We start from the raw sequence: 15,233 nt of genomic DNA, 5'->3' as shown, positions 1-15,233 counted from the left end.
GATTCAGGCCACAAGGTTTCTAGGACAGTCAGAAATCCCAGTTAGGAAGGGTGCAGGTTTTTCCCTTGTACTCAAGGGATGAAAACCCAACAGGCTGAGTTTTCAGTGCAGACTGGAGACAGGTTTTCTCTGGTTTCAGTTATTCCTCAGTGAAATAAACCCTGTGGTTGATTTTTAAACGTAAGGAACTTGCTGCAGCCAGAGAGCCCAGCTAGGGAGGCCAGAGCTGGCTGTGCCTGGTTGTTCCACAAGAGGAATGATGATCTTTCCCTTTCCCTTTTCCCCTTCCCACAGCATCACCCCAGGTGGGAACACCTGGAACAGAGGCCCCTGAGTCATAATTTTTCCTTCATGTTGTAGAAGAGTCTTGGGCAAAATACTGGAAGAGCTTCCCTGGGGAATGGCAGGATCAGTGCAGGAATATTGGATTGGAGGTGCAGGAGGATCCTGGGGATTCATGGAGTTCTTTAAGGAAGGCAGTGGAAGGTATCTCTGCCCATGGAAGGAGGGATGGAATGAGATTATTTTAAGGGCCATTTCAACCATTCTGTGATTCCATGACTCTCTGACAGCCCCAGAAGCCTGGAGTGAGCCCCTGAGCAGGCTCTGAGCTGTAGTGGTTGCCCTTGAGCACAGAAATCAGCTCTGCCCCTGCTCTGCCTTTGTCATGGGAAATATTTCCAGTGGTTTCGGGGAGCAGTGAATTCTTATTTCTTAAACTCAGCCTGAAACCACAAGAACTGCTATAAACTGGCTGGCTCTAATAAACCCAGTGCTATAAGTCAGCTGATTGATACTTGTATAAATCTTGTATTTTTCCCCCAAGTTTTCCTACACTTTTCACTGGATTTTTTTTTTTCTTTTTGCTATAAACCCATCAATCTGACAGCTTTTTTTGCCTCTGTCCATACGGTCCACTAATAACTTCAGCCCTGCAGACTTTCTCTCCAGGAAATGCCATTAAGATTTTCCTCTAGCAAAAGTGAGCAGCCCTTCAGAAATCCTTTATCAGGCCTGGTTTTTCCTGGTGTGGTTTGCCTCTTGCTTTTTTTTTTTTCATGGATAGCTGTAATTTAAAGCTTACAAGATCGATAAGTCCAACATGCACAGCATAAATGGGAGAAGCAGACAAACAACTGGTAAAGATAGGAGACAGCTGATGAAAATGAATTCAGCTATAAAGCATTTGAGTTACTGTTCTCTGCTGTGATTTCTGAGAGAGATTAAAAAATAGGAGGAGGGGGAGATACAGATCATCATTCCCTCCTCCCTCAGAATCTCAGGTTGAAATAGTGTTGAATTTCTTCCTTTTCCTCTAAATAACCAGGAGATTTTTTTAAAAAAAAAAATTATTTGGAGGAGAGCTTTTAATCAATTGCAGGAGAATTGGCTTAATGCAGAGCTAACTGGGAGCAGTGTAATGGCAGGAAGTCTGGACCTGATGTAATAACAGCATCTTGTCTTGAACTCCCTGAGTCCAGCCCTGTGATGAACTGAAATCCTGAAAATGGCCTCTCTTCTGCCCTGGTTTGTGGCAGAAGGATTTTTCCACTCTGCTTTGCAGCCCTGGTAATTCTGCACGGGGCTGGGTTGGGGTTTGCTCTCTTTTCCAGCCCAGGCATGTCTTGCAAAGCTTGGACCAGGCTGGCACAGCTTGGTTGGGCTGTGCCCAGCTGGCACAGGCTGTGGCTGAGGAGATTTGCATTTGGCATTACAAATTGCAGTCACATTGCTTTGGGGAGGTGGAGGCTCTCTGAAAGGCTGAGTGCAGTGCCAGCAGGAGAGCAAACATTGCTGAGCTAAAGCCTCAATAGAAGTCAAGAAGGATTAAGGTGCAGCTGAAAGCAGAATTGGGGTTTCTAAATCACCTCAGAGCTTTAGAAAATGTTTTCTGTTCACACCAAAACCATAATTTATCGACTGAGGGGTCAAACTATAAAATATATGTGCTAGTGAGTTGTGTTTCAGTGAAACTGCAGACTTCTGTTGATGGGGAGATTCTTACCAATGTTCCCTGTATGCCCATGGCCACAGAAGCTCCCTGAAAGGCTAAAGATGTGTGTGGCAATAAGCACTGACATTTTATGTGTTTACATCTGTGCGTGCTGAAGTTGGCTCTGCTTACCCCAAAAGATCAGGGGCACTTTGCAATGTGAATTTGAAACACTCTGGGAAAGGAAGTCCAGGGGCACGTGGGTACTTTGGGAGAGGGGTTGGCCCTGTCCATGGGGAAATAAGTCTGTCTGCACCTGGTGAGATGAGAGCAGATAAAGAGATTATCAAGTAGTGACAAGAAAGAAAATAGGCTAGCTGAATTCCTCTTTGTCACTTCTTCTCCCTCAAGACGTCTCTCTGAATATCATACAGAGAGGCTGGAAAGAAAATAACTTTTAAAGGTGACCCACAGAGGTAAAACCAGACCAAGATGGTGTTTGTGTGCTCCTTTTGCTCCTGGGTGACACAGGAATGGGGTCTGGTGCTTGCACTGTGCGAGTTGTAACATTTGGGAGAGCAGGAAAAGTGGGATTACAGCTCCAAAGTCTGTTCTGTGCTTTTGCTGCTCCCAGCACACTGTGGAGCATCCTGTGACCCAGCTCTAGGTGGGAATATCGAGGTCAGTGGCAGAGGTGTGTCCTGTCCTTTTAGTAAAGATACAGAAATGCAGCTCTTGGTCAATGTGTTTAAAACAGGTGGGATGTATTGGAAGAAAATCCAAAAAAAAAAAACCACCAGTTAAGGGATCTGTTTCCTCTTGGACACACTTTTCTTCCATGAGTCATTTTTATTTCTTTTCCTTTAAAGAAAGTAACTATTGAAAATCACTTTGAAATGTGTTTCATGTTACGAGAGCAATAATGTAGGTGGTGATTGATAAGATTTATTGTTTCTGGGTTTGTGTTATCTTGTGATTCTGAGGAAAGCTGAATCTTATCTGTTTGGTGTTGTATAAACACCTAACAGGCTGCAGAGAGCTTGTAATGTAAGCAGACAAGAAAGGCAAAGGGAGAGAGGGGAAATGTGCAGAAAAGTGCCTCATTCCAAGGCCACAAACCAGGTTTAGAATAAAAATCAGATCTTCTCACTTCAGCCCATTTTCCTCTATTCCATGGGGTATGTTGCTTCTGTTATTCAAATGTGGAAAAAACTCTCCTTTTCCAGGTAAATGAAGGCCAAGGAGAATGAGATCAGACAGAAACTCAGAATACAGGGGAAAAAAAAATAAAGCAAAGGAATTGTGCTGATAAAGGTGCTGGTTTTAGATAAATTGAACATATGACATGCCATTACACAAGTCACAATTCTGTCTTTATTTCTAGATGCAGTAAAGTGGGGAGAAGGATTCAGATGTAGAACTACAGCCTGACCATGCACTGATGAGGAAACAGCCCCATGTACTGGTTAGAAATGCATGCTTTTCTTTTTAATTAAATGTTTTGGATGTCGATTGGATTTGCCTCTCTATCTGAATGATCACAGTTAAAGTCATTGTAACCATTTTGGACCTGTTTGATACCATTTCTGTCTGGAAAAAACTCTCTATAAAAGCACAAACGTGTGTGTGTGTATGTGTTTGTGCAGGTAGGCAGGTTCTGGAATGCTTCCCTGTGATTTTAATTCCCTGGAGGGTGTGGACATGCTTTCAGAGCCTGACAGCTCTGAGGTCAGATGGAGCTTGTTTGTCTTCTCTTTTTGCAGCTCGGGTAAACATTCATTTGTTATTGTGTGGAGCTGAGCCTTAAGCCAGGCTTTATCCTGTTGTAGCAACTAATTGGTGAGGAAATTGTGATTTTACATTTAAAAAACACCCTCAGTTCTGGAGAAAAAGGTGCTGTGGCCATTCCACCCTGATTATTTCAAGGTCAGTGTCCTTGAAATAATCAGTGTCCCGTTCTGCTCTCCAGCAGCTGCTGGGATTTCCCCCCATCAGGGCAGGGAAGGGCTGGATGGATTTCCTTGCATTTCCTAAAAGTTGAAGAGAAATAGCGGAAGAGCAGGGACTTCATGGTGGCACTGCCAACAACTGTTCACCAGGGAGAAAAGGCTTTGGAGCCCTGGAGTTATTTATGGCTTGGACTTCTCCAGGACAGTTTGTTTCCACGGGATCTTAGTGCCCATGGGCCTTTCCTGTAGGGAGATGTGCCTGGAGGAAATAAAATCACACTGGCAAGGGGGTTCTGTCTGTTTATTTAACTATTTTTAAATCCTATTCAGAAAAAAAGAAAAGAAAACCCAACCCTCCTGTAATTCTGTTGTCTTTCTGTTTGTGGCTGCTGAAAAGGGTGTCTTGGCTACCAATATGTGTATTTCCCATGAACTTCTTTTAACAGGAGCTTCAAGGTGAAAGCTTTGCCTACAATGGGAATTATTTACACCATAACTTCCTATTGAGCTGCCATTTTTTTAAAGATTTTGTGTTCTGCTCACTGGCCTTGACTGCCATAGACAGCAGGTTTCTTACATATCTGCTGCTGAATTTCATTTTGTGAACTTTTGTGGTCTGTGAAATTCAGAACGACTAAGTTATTGACAAAATGTAGTTTGTCTGAATAAAAGGTTTTAGGATTTTTTTAAAATTCTTTTCTTATACCCACTGATAAATGGAGTTTTTCCATTACAGCCAGCAATTGCTCCAAGTAGAAAATAATTTACTAATTTCTGATTAGCCCCAGCTAATCAGGCAGGCAGTGGGATCCAGCTGCTGTGTAAGTCCAGATCTCCATAAAATCTGGTTATATTTTCATTTATCTCATTGTGGGAGCAGCTCTGACCTGAAAAGCTGACTTCCTTGTGTGTTTGTGAGTTAGCTGATAAACTTTCCCTCTTTCAAGCCCATCCAGCTGGAAAAGCCACCATGGAAAGCTGGTTTTTGGGTATGAACGAAAAAGAAGGAATATTTACTCTGTTTTTCTTAGTGGACAATCTTTGTTGTTTCTTCTTGCACATCTCCAAAACCTTCTCCTACCTTTTATCCCCCAAACCTTCTCCTGAACGATTTATTCTGTTTTTCTTAGTGGACAATCTTTATTGTTTCTTCTTGCACACCTCCAGAACCTTCTACCTTTTCTCCAAACCTTCTCCTGAAGGATTTATTCTGTTTTTCTCAGTGGACAATCTGTGTTGTTTCTTCTTGCACACCTCCAGAACCTTCTCCCACCTTTTATCACCCAAACCTGCTCTCTGGGAGGGTGCCCCATGGGCTGAGCTCTTCCATTTCCAGGGAGGAACACTGGAAATGCAGGCACAGCATTCCAGGTGCAGACTTGAGCAGAATTATTGAGGTTGGAAAAGACCTTTAGGGCCATCAAATCCCACTGGCTGCTGCAGCGCTGCCGAGGCCACCACTCACCCCTGTCCCCATGTCCCCGAGTGCCACATCCACACGGTTTTTGACTACCAAGGATGTCCTAAAACGCTTCAGCCTTTGGAGCTGGAGCCTGGCTGTGCCTGCAGTGTGGATCTTTGGAATTGGAGTGTTTCTTCCCTTTGCACCCAGCTCCAAGCACCCACTGCTGTGTTTTTGTGCCGTTTCCTCTCTGCCTGAACCCGTTTCTCAGGGCAGGGATCAGCCCCGTGACCTCCCTGCCCTGGGTGACCAGAGAATGAACCCAGAGCCATTCAGATGGGGCTCCAGACTGGATTAATCTGTGCTGCCCCACAAATAACTGCATTTACTCACACAGGGGCTTTTTATTTAAATGCGCTTCTCCTCTTTGTCAGAGAGAGGAATTGTAATTAAGATTTCATTATGTGATGAACTCCCTAAATTTAGAGCATTATTGGTGAATCTTTTCCTTTCTGAAACCTTTTAAAATCTGAACCTGAAACCTTTTAAAAGATATTTGGCAGTGGGAAAGTTGGTAATCGTTCATTTTCATTTAAAATTCAGGGCATGATATGTGAAGCTGTGTTTATGAGGAGGGTACATGGTCCTGTCATTTTCTACTTGCTTAAAAGCTACATAAGTGGTTGAGGAAGCTCCCATCCTGAGGAGAAGAAAGGGCTCATTAAAAAGATTAGCTCATAGAGAACAAATTAAACTTCAGTGCCCTGCATAAAGATTATAATAACTGTAATAATAAATGAATTAATAATGCATTAAAGGAGAATTCCTCCAGTCAGCTTGTCACACACTTATCCTTGAAAATTGACTTCAGCGAGGTGTGTCACATGAGCTAATGACCTTAACTGATGGATTTGGGATTTTTCCACACTCCAAAATCTAATCAAACCCATATTTCTGAATTTTTGACAGTTAGTTTGCTGGGTAGACATGCAGTAAGTTGGGCAGTGTGGGGAGGAAGCTCTGGTTTTTACCTCAGGTTATCAGAATTGGGAAATCCTTGGAGCTCTTGGAAGGGGAAAAATTGGCAATCCAGGGCTGGGGGCAGCACATCTGCACCAGAGGTGAACATCTTGGGCTGATGTGGGATGCAAAGTTTAGATGGAACTGACAGAGAGTAGGTTTAGATCAAATATTAGGAAGAAATTCCTTCCCTGTGGGGTGGGCAGGCCCTGGCACAGGTGCCCAGAGCAGCTGTGGCTGCCCCTGGATCCCTGGCAGTGCCCAAGGCCAGGCTGGACACTGGGGCTGGAGCAGCCTGGGACAGTGGGAGGTGTCCCTGCCATGGCAGGGGTGGGATGAGTTGGGCTTTGAGGTTCTTGCATCCCAGACCATTCTGGGATTCCATCTGGGGAGCTTCCATAAATTTGAAGGGCTTGTTCCCACTGTTATAAATATGAGATCATCAGGATTTAGGAATTAGTTACCAAATTCAGCACTGAAATAAGAGGCATCCGTAGGGGTTTAGTTGAGGAATTGTGGGTGCTGAGGCATCTCTAGACAGCAGAGAAGTGAGAGTTTGGGGATTTCTGCAGTCTCCCCTGGGTACGGGCTGAATTTCTAATGGTTATTACACTGGGGGAAAATTGAATTAAGGGAATTGATTATCCAGACATAGTAAGCCACGACTGGTTGTAAAATGCATCTTTAGGCATCTGGGTACCTTTAAAATTAATCCATTATTCACTCCTGAAACCCAAACCTGCCCCTCTAAACCCAGGCACTGCTGAAGATGGAGTTCATGTGAGCCATGAGGTGGATAATTTTTAGAATCTTGAAATAATTGAGGCTGGAAGGGACTAGGGAGGTTCAAAAAGGAATCTGTGGGTATTAGATGTTACAGGGAACACTTGTCCTGTTCCTACAGAATCATGGAGTGGTTTGGGTTTGAAGGGACCTCAAAGATCATCTCATTGACATTTTCCAGCAGCCCAAGTTGCTCAGTTTATAATGATTGTGTCACACTGGTGCTTCTCTGTGTCCTCAGTTACACCTGCAAGCAGGTATTTGTAGGTGTTGATTTAACACGGAGCTTTGCCTGTGAATGACATGAAAGCAAACTCCTTCTGGGATGCTTTCTATTTTTAATTTGAAAATAATTGAAAATGCGTCTCTAGTGTTTTGTTGCTTTTATTGGAAGGGTATTTTTTAATAAAAATCTCATTCAGCATAAAAAGGACAACATCAATGGGGTTCTTATCAGTGCTTTGCATCATGTTAATTCCAGAGCCAGCGATGAGTTCTGCAGATATTATACCAGAACAAAGGAAATTATTCCAGGGATTTTATCAGAGAATATTTTGAGTTTGCTCGTCAAGCCAGGCAATATGTGCTGTGCTTTGTTTGCTGGCTGGTGTCAGAGCAGCTGAGCAGTCGCTGGAGTTTGCACAGGGATTCTTTTCTCTCCCTGCACTGGTTTGCTTTGGCACATCATTTGATCCACGCTGGGAAAACAGTGAGATATCAAATAAAAGTGATGCATTAATAGTGGAACTGTTACAGCCCTGAGCAGTGTTGCCTCTGCACATCTGAAGTGGTCACTCGGGGTGCTGGAAGCAGAATCCCTTTTTTCAGCCTTCCCACGATAAAGACTGAGCAGTGAATTGTGAATTTTGGAGCAGAGCAGGTTCCTGTGGGTGAGGAGGGAAGCACGGCTCTGCCTGCTGGGCTGGATCTGCCCCTCCAAACCTCCCCATTCTGCTCTCAGGGCAGCACAAGGAGCTAAATGCTGAGGTGTTCTTAAATTTCCAGTAACGAGGCCGGGCTCATTAGCACTCTCATCAAATGGCTTTCAGTTGCTATCAGTCTGACTTGGATTTGAATTGATGACCTTGAGATAAAAGGCTTTTTATTCTATTACCCATCTCCTGAGCCATCAAGTCTTTAATATGCCGTGTAAAATCAGTTTTCAGATGGTATTTCTTTTATATAATGTCATCATTTGTTACTAATGATGTCTGATTTGGGGTGCTACAAGCTATAATTGTGCACAATAGTACTTTTGTTATTCCTATTATTTCAGATTTATCTGCTGTATTACCAGCTACTTGTAGACACAGAGAAAATAGATTGGTAATAGAGTGTAATCCAGTTTTATATAAACGAGTTAATAAAATCACATAAAAATACAAAGTTAGGTTCAGCATCAGCAAAGCTCCTCTGTTACTTGAGTAAATTGAAGTATACAATTCTGCTTTGATGCTGAAATTTTTGCTTTACTGCAAAATGCTATATGGGACCACCAAAGGTATGGAAAATGAAGGAAAAATGAATAAGAATATGTGATACAAACATCACAGTGAAGGAAATTTATTGCATGCCATCCTTTTCCTCCTGAAGGCTTTTCCCTGAGGATAATATGGAGAAGATCACGTTAAACCCAATGCACACAGGAGGGTCAGAAGTGTAACAGGGGATCTTTTCCTGTTTTGGTTTTATGTCGCTGTGTTTGTTTGGGAAAGATAAAACTGGGAGCACTGGGATAAAAAGCTGCCTCTAGGGAGAGATGCTTTGGGATGTTGTCCATGTATGGACAACTTATTGTCCACAGTTGGCTTGGAGGTATCCAGTATGAATCTGAAAAGGAAGATATTCCAAGGCTGGTGCTGCAGCACCTAGCTGTGCCAAATAAAATGGTTTTCTTCCAGAGGAGATAATAACATTTCTGTAAGATGTTATTTATTGGGTTTTGACGCTAAAAAATAAAGGGTGGAATGCAAATCTGACACAAATTTCAAGGGGTCAACCAGCTGAGCCCTCTGGAGCCCAGTGCATCCCTGCCTCCAGCACAGGTGGTCGTGCCAAGGTCATTTTAACAGTTCCCAGCAATGGGGCACAGCAGTTTTTTTGGAGATAAGGTAGGAAAATGATTAATTGTAAAGCTCAGACAGCTTTCCATCCTATCTGTCCTCAATTTCCCTCTCAGTGGATTAAGGCAGCCACTGGTGGTGTTCCCAAAGTACAACTGATTGGAGCCTTCTTAATTAAAGCTTGTCATGTGCTGGAATATTGCTGCCATGTCCCTTTTCCCTCTCTCTTCATGGAGTGAGCAAAGCTCCTCCTTTCTAGGTCATGTTTTCTGAATCTCACATGGATAATTACCTCCTGTGTCCTGTGGTTAACATCTGGTAATATTTCCCCAAACACCACTTGTGTCTGGCAGCAGCCTCTCCGTGCTGACTCACGCTTGGGTTTTATCCTTTCCAACCTTTGTTCCCACTGCCTGTCTAAAAAAAAAATCCATATTTTAAAGCTTGCCCTTGGTTATTCCCAAAATAAGTAGGGAATATATATATATATATATATATATAAATTAAATTATATATATTAATTAAATTATATATATTAATTTTATATTATAATTAAATATTTACAAATATTTTAAAAATATTCTTTATTAAATTATCTTCATTATTTCAGGATTTTTTCGTTGTCAGCCTTTCTGACAAAACAAGATATTCTGTAACCTGTGAACCTAAAAGGCTGTTGTGGTTTCCCACTGCATGACATCCCCAATCCCTGCATGGGGATGATTTCCTGGCCATTCCCTGCCTGCCCTGGGGACGTGCCAGCTGTGGCAGCACCAGCCCTGCCCTCCTGTCCCCAGTGCAGTGCCCGTCTCTCCTGCCCGTGACGAGTGCTGGGGTGGTGGCAAGGAGATGCTCACACAAGTTGTGTTTGCTGGGAGCTCCTTAGGGATGCCTCTGGGATGGATCCCTGCTTTCTGTGCCACAGTGTGGGCTGAGCAGGCTGCCAGGATTGTGCCCTGCCTGCCCAAATCAGCAGCTGGCAGCAGCAGGAGGCTGGGGCTCTCTGCAGCTCCCGTTCCTCACAGCTGCCGTCTCCTGACCGAGCGCCTCGCCCCAGCCTGGCCTGACAGAGATGTGACAAATGGCTTGGGGCTTTCCTTTAAATGCTGCTGAGCTAATGACATGTTCCCTCCAAACCCTTCCTGTCAGGCCACATCATAAATTGCTGCAGCAGAAGTTATTCCTGAGCAGCTCGAAGATGGATCGTTGTTCAGTCGTACCGACAGCCTGTGGGTTTTAATCTGTTTATTTGGCTGTACCATCTCCTGTGGCTGCCTGGAAATAGGATTTCCATCTCTTGGAGAATTCACACTTTGCATATTTCCTCACTACTCCGTTTGAAAAAAAAAAATCAATTTTTTTCTTAACACTTCCTTGCCAAGCTTAGCATTTTTTTTATCCTGCCAAAAAAACCCAAAATCCTTGGTTGTGTGTGAGCATGGCAAAGCAGGGCACTGAGTTATTGCCTGATGCACCTTTTCCCCTCAGTGCAGTTGCCAAACCCCTGCTCATCACAGAGGATTTTCATCTCTTTGAAGGGTTTATATTTGGGTTTTTATCTTCAGGAATGTTGGAGACTTCCTGGGAAAGGGGTGTTTCTGGGGTCTCCCAACACCTCAGGGTGCTGCTGTGCTGTCCCCAGGGCTGCTGGGTGAGGGTGGGTCAGTCCCTGGGGCTGAAGGCTGCTGGGACAGACAGGATAATTCAGCATTTTCAGTAAAACTCTGAAAGCCCAGCCTGGTAAATGGTAAATTCACCCTGCAGGTACTAACAGAGGCATTTTCACTTTTAAATCTGTTCCTCTGTCCCTGCACAGGGCTAAGGGTAGGTACAGGACAGGGGTTGTTCACTGCCTGGAAGGATTTGGATGGAATTTATTTTCATTAGCAGGAAGGGCAAAGCCAGTTACCACAGCAGTTCATTCCAAGGGAATTATTTCATATATACCTTTAGGAAGAGGCAGCCCTGAGTGCTGTTGCCTCATTAAATTCAAGGACTTGCGTCCCGTTATGGCTCTGCCAGATTTACCAGCCACAGCTTTCCCAAAGGCTGCTTTCCCTGGATTTGGGGATTCCCAGAGGAATCCTGGCTGGATCTGGCTTGGGCTGAAGGCTGAGCTGTGGGACAGGGGCTGCTGGGAGGGATGAAGGCACTGGAATGGGGAGGATTTTCCCTGGGAAGTGGCTGCTGAGGAATGACCAGGGCTCCTTCTGGCCTTGGCTGGAGCTGCCCACGAGGTCTCTGTCACACAACGGGGACAGGGCTGAGGGGACACCACTAACGAGGGACTCAGCCAGGACACAAAGGGACAGTCCCAGGAGACAAAGGGACACTGTCTGCACTCGTCATCCCTCATTTGGGAATTAATGAACGAGGCACGAGGGCTATGAAACCTCTTCCACTGGGCAAGGAGAGCTCTCCACCGAGTTCTTGCTGCTTAATGATTTCATTTTGGGTTTGAGGGGCTCTTTGTTGCCATGCAGGAGTCCTGGGCAAACTGGTTTTTGGGGGAGGGATTGGTGTTTTCAAGGATGCTTCATGCCTGTGTTAGAGAAATGCTTATTTTTCTTAATTCTTCCATGAAATCCTGCAGATTAATGATGCAAAAAGGCTTTTTGATCATCTGTTGAGCTGCTGTGCCCCTACAGGGTGGTTGTTTTCATTAACCAACTCGGGTTTACAGCTCTACAATGCAGATTTATGTTAAAAAGTTAATAACAACCCTAGAGCGCTAAATAACAGGGAAAGCAACTCTCTCCAGGTAATTAAAAATGGAGCCTTTCTGACAAAACAAGATATTCTGTGAACCTGAAAGGCTGTCTTGGTTTCCCACTGCCTGCCATCCCCAGTCCCTGCACGGGGCAGGGCTGGTGCCTGTTCTGCCTTCCCCAGCAGGCAGAGATACTCCTGGGTTACTCACAGCCTGCCTGAGCTGCCAGCAAATGCTCTGAGATTTGCCAGTCAGCTGCTCTCCAACAGAATTTGCAAAATGTCTTTTTTGTCAGTGGAAGCACTGGCTGGAGTTTCTTTCTTTTGCAGCTCCCCTGCTTGCCAGCGGTGGAGGGGTTTGGAGAACTGGGACAGGCTGCACAAGTGTCAGGAGCCTCATTTCCTCAGCAAGCTGTCCCAGAAAAGAGCATTTCTTTTTTTTTTTCCCCTTTGTGAAAAAAAAAAAAAAGTGAAAAAAACCCCCACAATTCTCATGAATTCCGTCCATTTCAACATTTTAACCTTTATTCCCCCCAGTCAAGCTGTGCAGTTTTTGCCAAACCCCTGCTCATCACACAGGATTTTAATCTCTGAAGGGTTTATATTTGGGTTTTTATCTTCAGGAATGTTGGAGACTTCCTGGGAAAGGGGTGTTTCTGGGGTCTCCCAACACCTCAGGGTGCTGCTGTGCTGTCCCCAGGGCTGCTGGGTGAGGGTGGGTCAGTCTCTGGGGCTGAGGGCTGCTGGGACAGAGACTGGATAATTCAGCATTTTCAGTAAAACTCTGAAAGCCCAGCCTGGAACTGAGTAAATGGTAAATTCACCCTGCAGATGCTAACAGAGGCATTTTCACTTTTAAAGCCAGCATTTTGGGAAGGAGTGGCTTTGCCAAATCTTTCTGTATTTTAGCCTTGCCAGGGCACTGGTGGAACACCAAAACAGCCGAATTCAGAAAGCAGTGGCAAAACCTTTTGCTTGTTCCTTGCTTTGCAACGAAGAGCAGTTCTTGCTGCCACTCATTAAAGGATTTCTTCAGCCAGGGGGTGGAACATGGACATTTATCTCCCTCAGGCTGCTGGTGCTTTTGACAGGTTTTTTTGGAGCTCCCATCATGCAGCCTTTAGACTCCTTGAGCATTGCTGGCATTGGCCAGCCCTTAAACTTTCTTTTCCCTTCTAGCAGGAACCATTAAGGATCAGTGAGAGAAGGTTGCCTGGTGTTAGGATTAACCTGAGCTTGGGTTTCTCATGGTTCTGTTTAAAGTCATTGTCCCACTTGCAGCAAGGTGAGCTGGAATTTAGAGCTGTGCCTGAGGGAGGTCAGATCCTCTGGATCCCACAGGAGGCAAGAACCGAGGTCTGGATGCTGCTGATGGAGGATGGTTGTGCCACAAGGCAGCAGAGAGAGGAGTGTGTGCCACTAGTTTGGGGAGAAATCTATCAGGAAAGGATCGGTGTGTTAAAGGAATTGGGTTTTTTTCTGTGTGTGTGAAAGGGAGTTGCAAAAGAAGTGATTGCTTTGCTGCAGAGTGGTAGACCTGCAAAGAACAGAGATTCTTCTCAATATTAAAATATCTAATTAGTATCACTGATTCATCTCCTTGCTGTGAGTTAAGTGTCCTTTGCAGATCACAGATGTGTGTTTATACGCAGAAAGAATAAATCTGGTGTTCCACATGCTCAGGTAGGAGCTCTGACATCAGAGCACAGGCTGGCACCCTGATCCTTAGGGACCAAGCTGCTGCTCATCCCTGAGGTCCTTTTGGAATCTTGTTTTGGTGTTCATCCCTCCAGAATTCCATCATACCTCGTTTCATTGAGAAGTGTAACATAAGGCATTAGCTTAATTAGTGATTAGGGATTGTTAATTTGTGACAGTTTCTGTGGGGAGGTTGTGCAGTTCCCTGCTGAGTTGCCCAGATTAGTGACCTGGATGCACTGGACATTATTTACTTGTTTTACAGCAAGATATGGCAGCAAATATCTTTCATTACTCTTCCCTTGGCTTTGGATGAATCATCAGATTTCTCTGACTCAGTTGGGTTGGGTTTTTTTTTGTCTCCAAGTCTGCCACTTTCACCCATCTGCAATCCATTGAAAAGATGGATAAAAGAACTTCCAGGCTTTTATCTCACCAGGAAGCTGCAGAGAAGCAGCAGCTTGGTGACGTAGCACAGGCAGGTGCACACTGACTTCTGCTGGAAAATTCAGAATAATCAAAAACAATTTACTCTGTGGAAATGCAGTTGATAAAAAAAGGTGCCATACACCATAGATTGGTGCAGGGTCTTCTGGTGAATCCTGAGATCCTCCTGGAAAGAACCTGGTTCTCTCTGTAATTTGCAGGTTTGGGGTGGAAAAATGAAGATGTAGAAATATTTCATGATGATCTAAGAGAAACTGTGTGAGAGGCCTTCATAACCTAGGATGGACTGGTTGGGAGTGATCTTACTTGAGTGTTAATTATTTACACACTAATTACTCAAAGGTTGATGGTACTTTCAGTAAACTGGCTGCATACGATTTATTGATAAGCTGATCTTAACAGAACCCCCAGTAAATGAAGGCAGGTGTAGGGGATAGGATGCTGGTAATTGCAAAAAAAACACCAAAACAAACAAACAAAAATATTTGGAAAAGTTTCAGTAACTCTGAGCATCTGAGACAGAAATGAGCAGAGATAAGGAATTAATTTAAAAAATATTTAAAATATCATTGCTCTGCTGTAGCAGAAGATAGAATTTATGTCTTTCTTGGCCAAGTTCAGCCGACTCCCTTTAAAAGAGGAGTTAATTGAGATAGGGCAGAAGGACGAACTCAGATATTTTAGGATCACCCTTTGCAAGTGCCACATACAGGAAAATCTGGTGCTAAACATTTCTCCCCTATAAAAGTGATTCTGCTGCCATCTGATCCATATTCCCAGCTCCGGGATGCATCACCCTGCAAATTGCAAAACTCGAGATTAAGAAATGTGCCTTGAAAATGTGCCAGCCCAGTTCCTTAAAAGGCTCCCAGAGAAGATGAGTCACTGCTTAAATGGCCACTCAGTGCATCCGCAGAGCAGTTCAGATTAAATTCCCTGGAATTGCCAGGACCCCTTGGGGAAGCTGCTCAGGAAATCTTGGAGGAAAGGAGGTGCCATGCACCCAGGAGGGGCATGAGGGGACAAGAGAGGTCCCAAAGCCATCCAGAGCAGTGAGGAGGAGGAGCACAGAGGCTGCCCCAGGAAGGTCTGGAATTTCTGAGCTGGTTTGGGGGTCTCAGGGCTGGTTGATGACTGGTGTCACCAGAAAGGGCAGGTGTGAGATGTTGGCTGGTTCAGGGCAGGCTTTGGGAGCTGTGGTGGTGTAAGGACACTTTGGGGAGATGTTT

General features: G+C 44.4%; 1 protein-coding gene across 1 annotated transcript in view; it reads left to right on the top strand.

Moving 5' to 3' along the window:
- The window catches only part of CHL1 (cell adhesion molecule L1 like), a 125,434-nt gene that overhangs the window by 27,617 nt on the left and 82,584 nt on the right, over nt 1-15,233 (top strand). The window contains exon 3 of the mRNA XM_041425969.1: nt 3,318-3,398. The gene's annotated coding sequence lies outside the window, so the exon portion shown is untranslated. The remainder of the gene's footprint in view (nt 1-3,317; nt 3,399-15,233) is intronic.

The sequence above is a fragment of the Onychostruthus taczanowskii genome, unplaced genomic scaffold (genome assembly GCF_017590055.1).
Source record: "Onychostruthus taczanowskii isolate IOZ18803 unplaced genomic scaffold, ASM1759005v1 scaffold9, whole genome shotgun sequence".
NCBI lineage: Eukaryota > Metazoa > Chordata > Aves > Passeriformes > Passeridae > Onychostruthus > Onychostruthus taczanowskii.
Note: the sequence above shows the minus strand (reverse complement) of the source record. Positions and strands in the feature narration are given on the sequence as shown.